Genomic DNA, 15,455 nt, shown 5'->3' with positions numbered 1-15,455 from the left:
GTTCGGTCCCGGCCCCGCCCCCCGGCACGGAGAACCAGGCCCCGCCCCCGCGCCGCCGAGTTCCAGGTCCGCCCCCCGGGGGGCGGGGCACGCCTGCTCCCGCCTCTGACTGACGGTCAGGGGCCGGCGCCTCTGCCTCTCCCCGCTGCCTGCGTCCTGGCTTTGCCGTCGCTCCGGGAGCCCAAGCGTTCACGCCGTGTGTAGGGTGCCTTTGCGTTGCACAACGAATGTAATTTGCTGTAGTTCTTTTACAGTACTTTTAAGTTAATTAACTCCAGAACTATTTGTTGAGCACCTGTGAGGTGGCAGGGACTGTCTCAGGGACTGAGCACACAGCAGCTTGGAAAAAAAAAAAAAGCAGACAAATACCCGAAATCATGCCCTTGTGGGGCGTACAAGTGCTTCTCGCGTGACCCTGAAGTTCACTTTTGGGACCTGGCTCCCACTGAGCGCCGAACTCATGAGAGCAGGGCCCACTCTTTGATAGAAGTTAAAAATGTGAGGTACATGCTGTGCTGTGCGGCCGAGGAAACTGTAACCTGGAGCTGTGCGGCGAATGCGCTGAAGGCCTTGGGGCTGGAGAGTGACGGGCCACAGGCACACGGGTGCAGAGAGGCGCTGACCGCCAGCCTGCAAAGCCCCGCAAAAGGGGCTTCCTGTTCCCTTTATTCCCCCCTCAACCTGAGCCAAGACTCGCGTGATGCTGTGCTAGGTTCCTGAGATCCAGATAACTCGGGAGAGGTAGAAAAACTCCTGACACGGAGAAGTCCTGAGTTAGAGGTGACACCTGGGAGGAAAAGGAAATGGGATTCACCCTTGTGGGCTGCTGTAGAGAGAAAACTGCTTTATGATTTAATCAAAACGATACCCACATGGCCTCAAATGAAGGCCCAGCTCTGCGGTTTTCTTATTTGAGGCAGGGAATTGATCTGTCACCCAGGCTGGAGTGCAGCGGCACAATCAGGGCTCACTGCAGCCTCAGCCTCCTGGTCTCAACTGGTCCTCCTCCCTCAGCCTCCGAGTAGCTGGGACTACAGGCGTGTGCCACCAAGCCCAGCTAATTTTGTAATTTTTTGGAGAGGAGGTCTCCCTATACTGCCCAGGCTGGGTCCTGCGGTTTTCAGACTTTTTTGTGGGGGTGCGGGGACTGGCGCCCGAGAGAGGGTAACGGAGGGGGCGGGCAGGGGGAGGGGGACGGACTCCCGCCGCCTCTCGATTTCTCCCATCTTCCCCCGGGGACTGCCGCGACGCCCGCGCAGATGGGGAGATTTTCTTTTTTCTTTTTTTTTTTTTTTGAGACGGAGTCTCACGCTGTTGCCCAGGCTGGAGTGCAGTGGCGCGATCTCGGCTCACTGCAAGCTCCGCCTCCCGGGTTCCCGCCATTCTCCTGCCTCAGCCTCCTGAGTAGCTGGGACTACAGGCGCCCGCCACCGCGCCCGGCTAATTTTTTTGTATTTTTAGTAGAGACGGGGTTTCACTGTGGTCTCGATCTCCTGACCTTGTGATCCGCCCGCCTCGGCCTCCCAAAGTGCTGGGATTACAGGCTTGAGCCACCGCGCCCGGCCGAGATTTTCAAACTATTATTGAGATCTCTAAGTATAGCAGAAGTGGTCCAGAGGTTCCGTGAACTTTTATGAATTGCATTTTTATTTTTAAAATGTTATTTTCTTTAATGAAATATTTCTTAGAACATGTACACACATATAGAAACAAATAATTGTACCAGATTTGTTAGACAAACATCAGAGCCCTGCCCCCATCGTCTTCCCCTCTCTAGAGGCAACGTTTTCACCTCTTATAGCTGTTTCTTCTGGCATTTACTTTCACATCTCCGGCCTTCCTCCAGCTGCAGCCCTCCCCACAGGGCGAGGGGTCCGAGGGGATTTGCCCATGCAAAGTACACTTGCCCAGGAACAGACTATATTCTGAATACCTGGGACCCTGGAATTCCCTGCCCAGCTTCTTCCTTGCGTCTGTCCTCCCCAGGGAGGCCTTGCGTTTCTTCCTGCCCAAATTTTTATTTTTCCTGGAATTAATAATCTTGTTTTTAAAAATCATTTATTTTCTATGTATTTCTCAGAAAATCTACCTCAAATTCTTCCCCCAGTTGTTTAAATTTCCTCTCAGAATATCTAGATATAGCAGAGAATTCTCTCCATTTCATCTTCTTGGAGACATCACTGCTGGAGACTGCTGACCTTCTCCAATCTGACTGTTCATCCCCTAACCTTGCTGCATATCTGGCAACCTGGCAAATCTTTTCTCCTGGGCATGTTCTTTGCCTCATTCTTTTGTTGTTGTTTTGTTTTGTTTTATTTTGTTTTGTTTTGTTTTGAGACAGAGTCTCGCTCTTGTTGCCCAGGCTGGAGTGAAGTAGCCCACTGAACCTCTGCCTCCCAGGTTCAAGCTATCCTCCTGCTTCAGCCTCCCAAGTAGCTGGGACTACAGGCGTGCACCACCACATCCGGCTAACTTTTGTATTTTTAGTAGAGACAGGGTTTCACCATGCTAGCCACGCTGGACTTGAACTCGTGAGCTCAAGTGATCTGCCTGCCTCGACCTGGCAAAGTGTTGGGATTACAGGCGTGAGTCACTTTGCCTGGCTGCCTCACACTTCTGTGGGATTTTTATTTGCCATATTCTATGTTTTTCTTTTCTTTTTTTTTTTTTTGACATGGTCACTTATTTTTATAACAATACATATACCATGTTGTCAGCATGGAATGTAAATTCAGGCTAGACAAGAGAATTTAACAAGTGTAATGGCATTCTGTAGTATAGAAAAGCATGTGTATAATGTCTGTTCAAACCAGCTTGCTTATAAATCATTAATCAATTCCATTATAGTTAATATGTTTAGTTTAACGTTTACAATTCTTATGGAGAAAATAATGTACACATTTAAAAAGTATTCTTCAGTTACCTTTGCATGAGTGCTTGAAATACATGTTTCTGTTTCAAGATGACATTTAAAAATTATTCTTATATTACAGCAGCAAATATAGATATCTACAGTTACAAAAGAACTAAACTAGAATCCATAAGTTATTCTCATGTTTACAGTTATGATTCTTCAATAAATACTATGACTGTGCAGCTCTATCGGAAGCTTTCTAGATTTGATTTAAACATATACACATATATACTTTCAGCTGTGGGAGGTTTTACAAGTTATATTCCATGCACCTTTTTGACAGAGTTCTAAAAGAGCCAGCCAGTCCACAAGACAGGCAGAAAAAAGTTAAATTAACTGGGGCAAATAGGACTCATATAACATCCAAAACATGCAAGATTCTAGAGCAAACTGGGAGTACTTCAGGGTTGGTTTGCTATCTTCTTTAGAACTAATTTTATCTTAACAGTTTAAGAAGGTGGACATTTCAACACCATCATTTAGATGACATGTTTCTTTTGTATTAATTTGGCTCTCCTGAATGACCTAGTTAGTAAACTAGTCACTAGTAATTCAGTCACCAGGCAAATCAAGCCTGCAAGAAAGGAGGCCAGTATTCACAATGCCGTGTTATCAGCTGAACCCACTCGAATAGTTTATTTTCAGCATTAATATGTAGCTTCAATAATGAGATGTGGGCGCGGTGGCTCATGCCTGTAATCCCAGCACTTTGGGAGGCCGAGGTGGGTGGATCACCTGAGGTTAGGAGTATGAGACCAACCTGGCCAATGTGGTGAAACCCTGTCTCTACTAAAAAAAAAAATACAGGCCGGGCGCGGTGGCTCAAGCCTGTAATCCCAGCACTTTGGGAGGCCGAGACGGGCGGATCACAAGGTCAGGAGATCGAGACCATCCTGGCTAACACGGCGAAACCCCGTCTCTACTAAAAACACAAAAAAATTAGCCGGGCGAGGTGGCGGCGCCTGTGGTCCCAGCGACTCGAGAGGCTGAGGGAGGAGAATGGCAGGAACCCGGGAGGCGGAGCTTGCAGTGAGCTGAGATCTGGCCACTGCACTCCAGCCTGGGCGACAGAGCGAGACTCCATCTCAACAAAAAAAAAAAATACAAAAATTAGCTGGGCGTGGTGGCGAGCACCTGTAATCCCAGCTACTCAGGAGGCTGAGGCAGGAGAATCGCTTGAACTCGGGAGGTAGAGGTTGCAGTGAGCGAGATTGTGCCACTGTACTCCAGTCTGGGCAACAGAGCGAGACTCCATCTCAAAAAAAAAAAGATGTCTAACTAAAGCAAACTCCTCCAACAAGACCAAGATAGCATCTCTTCTAAGGTGTAGGTTTTGCCCAGAATTCCCGATACATGGAATAATAGCCCATACCAACAGTCATTGCTCCTTCAACAAAGCCTTGGGCTGCCACACACATGTGGATCAGATGATGCAACATTTTAGTATTTCCTCTGCTCTTCAATTTGTATAATCCATATGCAACAATTGCTGCAAAACCTGCCATTCCAGTGGGGATGAATGGTGCCTCTTTAGCTTTTCAAATAAGTTTGGATCCCTGATCTTCATCATATGAAGAAAGGGAAACATTTGTGTCTGTTGACACAGTGATTGCTTGAATAATCTCCCTAGAGCGAGAAAACCCCCTCACGCTTCTGATCCGCACCTGTGCCCGTGTTTTTCTTGATTTGTAATACTCCTGCTTTTTGGAGGAGACCATCATCCAGAAGCTTCCTGAGAAAGGGAAGAGTAAATTATTGTGGAATTTTGCATGTTTGCTGTTGTCATTTTTCAACTGTGACCCTTGGATTTGGTTGTTTGGCTGGGTACTGAATTCCTTCAGAATTATGAAGGCATCGGTACATGGTCTTCTAGCTTCTGACACTTCTGTGCAGAATGAGAAGTCTGAAGCCTTTTAATTCCTTGTCCTTTCTAGGTGACTTCCCCCCTCTCTGAACTTGTTTCCAGTGTTCTGAAATTGCAGTGATATGTCTTGGTGAGTGGCTACTATCTTCCATTGTGCTGGGCACTCAGTGCCCCTCACTTTTGGGGAATAATCTTGAATTATCCTATTGGTGATTTCTTCCTATTTTCTCTATTCTTTCTTTTTGATCTCCTATTACTTGGATGATGGACCTGTTGAACTGGTCTTTCTAATTTCTTATTTTTCTCTCTAGCTTTGCATCTTTTTTACTTCATTTTCTGGGAGATTTCCTCCACTTTATCTTCCTATTCTTCTTCTGAGTTTTTCCATCTTTTAAAGGTTTTAATCACTTTCACTTTATTTTTATTATCTGAATTGTTCTTTTTATAGCATATTTTATTTCAGGGTTATCTTATCTCAGAAGCTGTTACTGATAGTTCTGTCATTTTTGTTTCTCTGCATAATCGCTGCTCCAAATTTCTTTTTCTGTTGTTTTGGTCTCTGTCTTCTATATTAGATTCTTTTCTTGGAGGTCTTAGAAACCTTGGTTGTCTGCTCACACTTAAGGATGGGTCGGTCACCTAAAAGCTGACTGGAAGCATTTGTTCTCTGTTCAGGTGGTAGATGGATGGGCTTGTCAGTCATGAGCTTCTTTTTTTATTTTTATTTTTTTCAGACGGAATCTCGTTCTGTTGCCAGGCTGGAGTGCAATGGCGCGATCTTAGCTCACTGCAACTTCCGCCTCCCCGGTTCAAGCAATTCTCCTGTCTCAGCTTCTCGAGTAGCTGGGATTACAGGCACGTGCCACCACGCCCAGCTAATTTTTGTATTTTTAGTAGAGACAGGGTTTCACCATGTTGGCCAGGATGGTCTCGATCCCCTGACCTGGTGATCTGCCCACCTCAGCCTCCCAAAGTGCTGGGATTACAGGCATGAGCCACCGCGCCCGTTCAGTCATGAGCTTCTTTGCACAGTGATCTGGCTGGGAACTTCTGGTGTCAGCATTCCTAGGTTTTCCTTCTCAGGGTGGTCAGACAGAGGAGACTGCCCATCTCTGGTCTGGCACAACCAATTCCGTTTGCCATATAGTTCTGCCACTGCCTTAGGATCTATCCTTCTCTAGTGTAAGTGAGTAACCTCTCATCCATCTGGTTTCCACTTCTGAAAATATTTTGCTCTTGTCTCTTCTCCCGTTTCCCTGTCCTTATGGATTTATGCCTTTAAAAATCCCTTTGCTACATGGGTTTTCAGTGGACAAATTTGGATGATCATGTTCAATCTACCATTTTTTAACCAGAAACTTTAAGTATATTTTAACTGGTTTTAAAACAGTAGTTTAAAAATATACATATGAATATCAAATTTTTGGGTTCATGAAAATAGGCTTGTTGACATTAAATGACTTTATAATAGAAAGATATCATGAAATTAAGCTTATAATGTAAATGTGTACTAATAAAATATTGCTTTTTTTTGAGACAGGGTCTCATTTTGAGACCCAGGCTAAAGTGCAGTGGTGTGGCCTCGGCTCACTTGTAGCCTCTGCCTCCAGGCTCAGGTGATCCTTCCACCTCAGCCTCCTGAGTAGCTGGGTCTACAGGCATGTATTACCACACTGCCTAATTTTTGTATTTTTTGTAGAGATGGGGTTTCACCATTTTGCCCAGGCTGGTCTCAAACTTCTGGGCTCAAGCTGTCTGCCTGTCCTGGCCTCCCAAAGTGCTGCGATTATAGGCGTTAGCCACCATGTCTGGCCAAAATATAGCTTTTGTTTTGGTTAGTGAGGGTCTGCATAAAGCTTTGCTTGAGAAGGGGTTGGGTGATTTTTTGTTTGTTTGTTTGTTTGTCTTAAAGTTTGTAAACATCTCTCCCGGGCTAGTGATCACCAAACTATGGCCTTTGTACTGTGGTGAAGGTATTGTAACAGGCCAGCAATCTGCTCACGTGAGAGGGACTAAGAAGGACTAATGTCTACAAAGGGAGCATCCCAGTCTCAGGGGAAAAGGGTATGCAAATAAAGGAGACTCACCACTGACAAAGGAGGAAGAGTTATTTCCTAACACCTTCCAGTACCTTCCTAATTGCTAGCCCTTTGCCCTGGCTACCCACAATCCCTCCACAGTCTCGAGCATTACAAAACATTGCATTTTAAAAAAATCAACTTTATTGAGGTATAATTTACATATAATACAATTCAGCAATTTTAAATGTACAATACAATGAATTTTCACAGATGTATCCAGTCATGTGACCATCACCATCATCATTCCTTTACTCAAACACCTTTGTGCCCTTTTGCTGTCAGTCTCCTCTCTCCTAACCTGGCTTCTGGCATCTACTGATCTGGTTTCTATCACTATTGTTTTGCCTTCCTAGAATTTCATATAAGTGGAATTATATAGTTTGTAGGAGTTTGTGTCTGTCTTCTTTCATTAGTATAATGCTTTTGAAATTTTCCATGTCATTGCATGTGTCAGTAGTTCATTCCTTTGTCATGTGAAGTGGTATATTTCATCACACGGACATACTACAATTTGTTTATCCATTCGCCAGTTGATGGACTGTTGTGTTTGGGTTGTTTTCAGGTTTATCAATACTTCTGTATAGCTTTATGTGTGGACATATGTTTTATAATAAATATTTAAATGCTTAGGAGTGGGATTGCTGGGCTATATGCTAATGCATATTTTTTTAAAAACCTGCTGGCCGGGTACAGTGGCTCACGCCTGTAATCCCAGCACTTTGGGAGGCCGAGGCAGGTGAATCATCTGAGGTCAGGAGTTCGAGACTAGCCTAGCCAACATGGTGAAACCCGTCTCTACTAAAAATACAAAAATTAGCCAGGTATGGTGGTGCATGCCTGTAATCCCAGCTACTCAGGAGGCTGAGGAAGGAGAATCACTTGAACCTGGGAGGCAGAGGTTGCAGTGAGCTGAGATCGTGCCACTGCACTCCAGCCTGTGCGACAAGAGCGAGACTACATCTCAAAAAATTAAAATTTAAATTTAAAAAACCTGCCAGCCAGGTGCAGTGGCTCACGCCTATAATCCCAGCACTTTGGGAGGCCGAGGCAGGCGGATTGCGAGGTCAGAAGATCAAGACCATCCTGGCTAACACACGGTGAAACCCCGTCTCTACTAAAAATACAAAAAAATTAGCCAGGCGTGGTGGCAGGCGCCTGTAGTCCCAGCTACTTGGGAGGCTGAGGCAGGAGCATGGCATGAACCCAGGAGGCGGAGCTTGCAGTGAGCTGAGATCGTGCCACTGCACTCCAGCCTGGGCAACAGAGCGAGACTCCATCTCAAAAAAAAAAAAAACCTGCCAAACTCTTTTCCAAAGTGGCTGTACATTCCCACCGGCAATACACCATATGGGAGTTTCACTTTCCCAACATCTTCCTCAACACTTGGTATTGTCACACTTTTTATCATCTGACTCATTCTTATCAGAGTTGGGATCTCATGGTTTTAACTTGCATTTCCCTAATGCAATGACTAGTAAGTTGAGAATCTTCTTACGTGCTTATTCGTCATTTGTATATTTTCTTTTTTTTTTTTTTTCTTGAGACAGTCTTGCTCTGTCACCTGGGCTGGAGTGCAGTGGTACGATCACAGCTCACTGCAGTCTTGACTTCCCTGGACTCAAGTGATCCTCCTGCCTCAGCCTCCCAAGTAGCTGGAACTACAGGCGCATGCCACCACACCCAGCTAATTATTGTATTTTTAGTAGAGATGGAGTTTCACCATATTCGTCAGGCTGGTCTCAAACTCCTGACCTCATGATCCACCCACGTCAGCCTCCCAAAGTACTGGGATTACAGGCCTGAGCCATTGTGCCCAACCCATTTGTATAACTTCTTTCGTGATGTGTGTATTTGAATCTTGGGTTGTTTGTCTTCTTGTTGAGTTATAGTAGCTCTTTATATATTCTGGATACAACTCCTTTATCAAATACATGTTTGCAAATACTTTTTATTCTAGTCAGTACCTTTCAATTCATTTTCTTTTGTTGTTGTTTTTAAATAATTTCAGCTTTTTTTTTTCCATTTGTAATTGTGATCCTAATTTTTTTTAATTTTTAAAAATTTCAATACGTTTTTGGGAAACAGATCGTGTTTGGTTATATAAGTAAGTTCTTTAGTGGTGATTTCTGAGATTTAAGTGCACCCATCACCCGAGCAGTGTACACTGTACCCAATGTGTAGTCTTTTATCCCTCACCCTCCCCTACTCTTTCCCTGAGTCCCCAAAGTCCGCTGTATCATTGTTATGCCTTTGTGTCCTCATAGCTTAGCTCCCACAACTTTTACTTCAGACTCTGGGGGTCTGTGTGCAGGTTTGCTGCATGGGTATATTGCGTGAATGTTGCAGTTGGGGGCATGATTGATCCCATCACCCAGAAACTGAGCATAATGCCCAATAGTTTTTCAGCCCTTTCCTCCTTTTCTCCCTGCCGCTTCCAGTACGCTCCAGTGTCTTTTGTTGCCATCTTTCTGGCCATAAGTATCCAATGTTTAGCTCCCACTTATAAGTGAGAACACGTGGTATTTGGTTTTCTATTCTTGCATTAATTTGCTTAGGATAATGGCCTCCAGCTGCATCCATGTTGTTGCAAAGGACATTGTTTCATTCTTTTTTATGGCTATCTAGTATTCCATGGTGTGTATGGACCACATTTTCTTTATCCCAAACACTGTTGATGGTCATATCATGGAATTGAGTTGATTCCATGTTTCTGCTATTGTGAATGGCACTGTGGTGGATATGAGTGCAGGTGTCTTTTTGGTAAAACGATTTATTTTCTTTTGGGTATATACCCAGTAATGGGATTGCTGGGTTGAATGGTAGTTCTGTTTTGTTTTGTTTTTTAATTTTTTTATTTTTTGAGACAGAGTTTTACCCTTGTTGCCCAGGCTGGAGTGCAATGGCACAATCTCGGCTCACTGCAACCTCCACCTCCCAGGTTCAAGTGATTCTCCTGCCTCAGCCTCCCAAGTAGCTGGGATTATAGCCACCCGCTGCCATGTCTGGCTAATGTTTTCTATTTTTAGTAGAGACGGGGTTTCACCATGTTGGCCAGGCTGGTTTTGAACTCCTGACCTCAGGTGATCCACCCACCAGGGCCTCCCAAAGTGCTAGGATTATGGGTGTGAGCCACCACACCCGGCCAGTTCTGTTTTATTTTGGTTTTTTGTTTTGTTTTTTGGTTTTTCAAGACAAGGTCTCACTCTGTCACCCATTCTGCAGTGCAGTGGCGTGATCACAGCTCACTGCAGCCTTGACCTCCCTGGACTCAGTGATCCTCCCGCCTCAGCCTCCCAAGTAGCTGGAACTACAGGTACATGCCACCATGCCTCGCTAAGTTTTGTATTTTTTGTAGAGATGGGGTTTTTCCATGTTGCCTAGGCTGGTCTGAACTCTTAAGTTCAAGTGATCCGCCCGCCTTGGCCTCCCAAAGTTCTGGGATTACAGGCATGAGCCACTGCACCCAACCAATTTGAGATCTAATTTTTTTTTTTTTTTTTTTTTTTTTTTGAGACGGGGTTTCACCATATTAGCCAAGATGGTCTTGATCTCCTGACCTCGTGATCCACCCACCTGGGCCTCCCAAAGTGCTGGGATTACAGGCGTGAGCCACCACACCTGGCCGAGATCTAACTTTTTGAGGTAGGCATTTAGTGCTATAAACATTCCTCTTGGAATGTTTTCATTTATTTCAAAGAATATTTTGATTTCTGCCTTAATTTTATGGCTTACCCAAAAGTCATTCAGGAGTAAGTTGTTTAATTTCTATGTAATTGTGTGGTTTTGAAGATCTTCTTGTTTTGATTTCTATTTTTATTCCACTGTGGTCTGAGAATATGGTTGGTATGATTTTGATTTTTTTGAGTTTATTGAGACTTGCTTTATGGCCAAGTATGTGGTTGATCTTGGAGTGCGTACTGTGTTCAGATGAGAAGAATGTATATTCTGAGGTTGATGGTTGGAGTATTCTGTAAATGTCTATTAGGGCCAATTGGTCAAGTGTCGAATTTAAGTCCTGAATTTTTTTGTTAGTATTTTGCCTTGATGATCTGTCTAATGCTGTCATTGGGGTGTTAAAGTCTCCCAATATTATTGTGTGGTTGTCTATGTCTTTTTGTAGGTCTAGAAATACTTGTTTTATGAATCTAGGTGCTCCAATGTTGGGTGCATATATATTTAGAATAGTTAAGTCTTCTTGTTGAATTGAATCCTTTATCTGAAAGGGACGTCCAATCTTTTGGCTTCCCTGGAGCACACTGGAAGAAGAATTGTCTTGGCTCAAACAGAAAATGCGCTAACACTAACAATAGCTGATGAGCTAAAAAAAAAAAAAAATCATTAAAAAACCTCATAATGTTCTAAGACAGTTTATGAATTTGTGTTGGGCTGCATTCAAAGCTGTCCTGGGCCGCATGCAGCCCATGGGTCACAGGTTGGACAAGCTTCCTTTATCATTATGTGATGCCGTTCTTTGTCCTTTAAAAAAAAAAAAAAAAGACTTTGTTGGATTAAAGTCTGTTTTATCTAAGAATAGTGACCCTTGCTCTTTTTTGTTTTCCATTTGTGTGATCTTTCTCCAACCCTTTATGTTGAGCCTGTTGGTATCATTATGTGTGACATGGGCCTCTTGAAGACAGCAGACAGGCAAGTCTTGCTTTTTTCATCCAACTTGCAGCTCTGTGCCTTTTAAGTGGGCCATTTAGACTGTTTACATTCAAGGTTAATATTGATATGTGAGGTTTTGATCCTATCATGAAGTTATTAGCTGGTTGCTTTGTAGTTTCTATTATGCAGTTGCTTTATAGAATCTGTCAGCTATGCACTTAAGTGTATTTTTGTGGTAGCAGGTATTGTTCTTTTATTTCCATGTTTAGAACTCCCTTAAGGATCTCTTGTAAGGCTAGTTTAGTGGTAATAAATTCCCTTAGCACTTGCTTGTCTGGAAAAGCTTTTATTTCTCCTTCAATTATGAAGTTTATTTATTTTATTTATTTATTTTGAGATGGAGTTTCACTCTGTCATCATGCTGGAGTGCAGTGGCACAATCTCAGGTCGCTGCAACCTCTGCCTCCCAAGTTCAAGCGATTCTCCTGCCTCAGCCTCCCAAGTAGCTGGGACTACAGGTGCACGCCACTACGCTCAGCTAATTTTTGTATTTTTAGTAGAGACATAGTTTCACCATGTTGGCCGGGACGGTAAAGTGCTGGGATTACAGACATGAGCCACTGCGCCCGGCCCAATTATGAAGTTTAGTTTGGCAGGATATGAAATTCTTGGTTGGAATTACTTTTCTTTAAGAATGCAAATGGGTCGGGCGCGGTGGCTCACACCTGTAATCCCAGCACTTTGAGAGGCCAAGGTGGGTGGATCATTTGAGGTCAGGAGTCCGAGACCAGCCTGGCCAACATGTTGAAACTCCATCTCTACAAAAAATGCAAAAATTAGCTGGGCGTGGTGGCAGGTGCCTATAGTCCCAGCTACTTGGGAGACTGAAGCAGGAGAATTGCTTGAATCTGGGAGGTGGAGGTTGCAGTGAGCCGAGATCACACCACTGCACTCTAGCCTGGTCAACAGATCAAGACTGTCTCAAAAAAAAAAAAAAAAAAAAATGCTGAGGGCTGGGCACCATGGCTCACACCTGTAATCCCAGCAGTTTAGAAGGCTGAGACGGGTGGATTCTTTGAGCCCAGGAGTTTGAGAACAGCCTGGGCAACGTGGTGAAACCCTGTCTCTACATTTTTATGGTTTTTTTTTTTTTTTTTTTTTTGAGACACAGTCTTGCTCGGTTGCCCATGCCGGAGTGCAGCAGTGCAGTCTCAATTCACTGCAACCTCTGCCTCCCAGGTTCAAGTGATTCTCATGCCCCAGTCTCCTGAATACCTGGGACTACAGATGCATGCTACCACGCCTGGCTAATTTTTGTATTTGCATTTTTTTATTTTGAAACAAAGTCTTGCTTAGTCATCCAGGCTGGAGCACAGTGGTGGGACCACAGCTCACCACAACCTCAGCCTCCCGGGGTTAAGCAATTCTCCTGCCTCAGCCTCCTGAGTAGCTGGTATTACAGGTGCACACCACCACGCCCAGCTAATTTTTGTAATTTTAGTAGAGACAAGGTTTCACCATGTTAGGCAGGCTTGTCTTGAACTCCTGACCTCAAGTGATCCACCCGCCTCAGCCTCCCAAAGTGCTGGGATTACAGGTGTGAGCCACCATGCCCGACCAACTTTTTTGTTTTTTTGTTTTTTTTAAGGTATGAAGTCTTGCTAAGTTGCCCAGGCTAGACTTCAGCTACTGGATTCAAGAAATTCTCTTGTTTCAGCCTCTCAATCAATTAATTTTCTTTTATGTCTATATTTGTGAGCAATATTGGATATTGAGCTGTAGTACTTTTTTTTCTTGTCATGTTTTTCTGGTTTTGGTATCAAGATAATGCTAACCTCAGCTGGGTGCGGTGGCTCACGTGAGCCTGTAATCCCAGCAATTTGGGAGGCCAAGGTGAGTGAATCACCTGGGGTCAGGAGTTTGAAAGCAACCTGATGAACATGGTGAAACCCCATCTCTACTAAAAATACAAAAATCAGCTGGGCATGGTGGCACACACCTGCAGTCCCAGCTGCTCGGGAGGCTGAGGTGGGAGAATCGCTTGAATCCAGGAGGCAGTGAGCCGAGATTGTGCCACTGCACTCTGGCCTCGGCAACGGAGTGAGAGGCCGTCTCAGGAAAAAAAAAAAAAAAAAAAAGATAATGCTAACCTCATAAAATTATAAAATGATTTGAGAAGTGTTCTTTACTATTCAATTTTTTGAAAGAGTTTTTATAGAATCATATCTTTTTTTTCTTAAATGTTTGGCAGAACTCACTAATTAAACTATCTGGGGCTGGAGTTTTCTTTGAGGGAAAGGTTTTTTATATTATGAATCCAATTTCTTTAGTAGATTTATGGATATTCAGAGCTTTTTTTTTCTTTAGTGAGCATTGATAGGTTGTGTATGTTAAAGGATCTGACCATTTCATCTAATTTACCAACTTTATTGGCATAAAGGTTTTTCATAATGCTCTCTCCTATTATTCCCACTGTAGAGCCTGTAGTCTCTTATTCTTCATATTGGTAGCTTGTCTTCTCTCTTTTCTTCCTGGTAAATATGGCTAGAATTTTATCAATTGCATGAATCTTTTCAAAACATCAGATTTTAGTTGCACTGATTTTCTTCTATTTTTGTTTGTTTTCTATTGGTCTCTATTCTTATCCTTATTATTTCCTTTCTTCTGCTTATTTTTGGTTTTTTTGTTCTTCCTTTTCTAGTTTTTTCCTCTAAGCACTGATTTGGCAGCATCCTCAAAATTTTGGTATGTTTCTATTTTTACTCGGTTCAAAGTATTTCTTTTTTTTTTTTTTTTTTTTTTTTTTGAGACAGAGTGTCGCTCTGTCGCCCAGGCTGGAGTGCAGTGGCCAGATCTCAGCTCACTGCAAGCTCCGCCTCCCGGGTTCACGCCATTCTCCTGCCTCAGCCTCCCGAGTAGCTGGGACTACAGGCACCTGCCACCTCGCCCGGCTAGTTTTTTTTGTATTTTTTTTTAGTAGAGACGGGGTTTCACCGTGTTAGCCAGGATGGTCTCGATCTCCTGACCTCGTGATCCGCCCGTCTCGGCCTCCCAAAGTGCTGGGATTACAGGCTTGAGCCACCGCGCCCGGCCGGTTCAAAGTATTTCATAACTTTCCCTGTGATTTCTTTTTTGACTCAGGGTTATATGAAAGTATGTTGCTTAATTTGTAAAATATTTGGGAATTTTCCTAAGATCTCTCAATTACTGATTTATAGTTTAATTCCATAGTGGTCAGAGAACATATTTTGTATTATTTTAGCCTTCTTAGGTTAATTCATAATTGTTTTATGGCCCAAATTATGGTTTATATGATCATTGTTCCATATGCATAGGGAATAATATATGTCCTATTGTTGGGTGAAGTGTTCTATGACTGTCAATGGAGTCAAGTTGGTTGATAGTATTTTTCAAAACCTCTATACTTTACTTATTTTTTGCTATTTCTATCAACTCCTGCAAGAGAAGTACTGGAATCTCCAACTATAATTTTGGATTTACCTATTCCTTCTTTCAGTTCTGGAAGCTTTTTGCTTCATGTATTTTGAAGCAATGTTATTAGGTATATATACATTTAGAATTACGTCCCCCTTATTAATTGACATCTTTAGCATCATGGGATGTCCCTCCCTCTGTGTGTGGTGTGTGTGTGTGTGTGTGTGTGTGTGTGTGTGTGTGTGTGTGTCAGGGTATCTATCACCTAGGCTGGGGTGTAGTGGCGTGAACATGGCTCACTGCAGCCTTGACCTCCTGGGCTCAGGTGATCCTCCTGCCTCAGCCTCTCAAGTAGCGGGGATCCCAGGCATGTGCCACCATGCCTGGCTATTTTTTAAGTTTTTTTGTAGAGATAGGCTCTCACCATGTTGCCCAGGCTGGTCTCAAACTCCTGGGCTCAAGTGATCCTCCCAACTTGGCCTCCCAAATTGTTGGGATTACAGGCGTGAGCCACTGAGCCTGGCCTCCGTTTGGTTATTGATTGGCTCTAATTTTT

The 15,455-nt window shown here is 43.6% G+C and overlaps 1 pseudogene; it reads right to left on the bottom strand.

Annotated features, from left to right (window-relative positions):
• Positions 1 to 4,120: 4,120 nt before the first annotated feature.
• LOC141408057 (HIG1 domain family member 1A, mitochondrial pseudogene) lies at positions 4,121 to 4,776 on the bottom strand (annotated as a pseudogene).
• Positions 4,777 to 15,455: the final 10,679 nt, after the last annotated feature.

This window comes from Macaca fascicularis, chromosome 11 (genome assembly GCF_037993035.2).
Source record: "Macaca fascicularis isolate 582-1 chromosome 11, T2T-MFA8v1.1".
Taxonomy (NCBI): domain Eukaryota; kingdom Metazoa; phylum Chordata; class Mammalia; order Primates; family Cercopithecidae; genus Macaca; species Macaca fascicularis.
The sequence above is the reverse complement of the archived record's forward strand: the minus strand, read 5'-3'. Positions and strand labels throughout refer to the sequence as shown.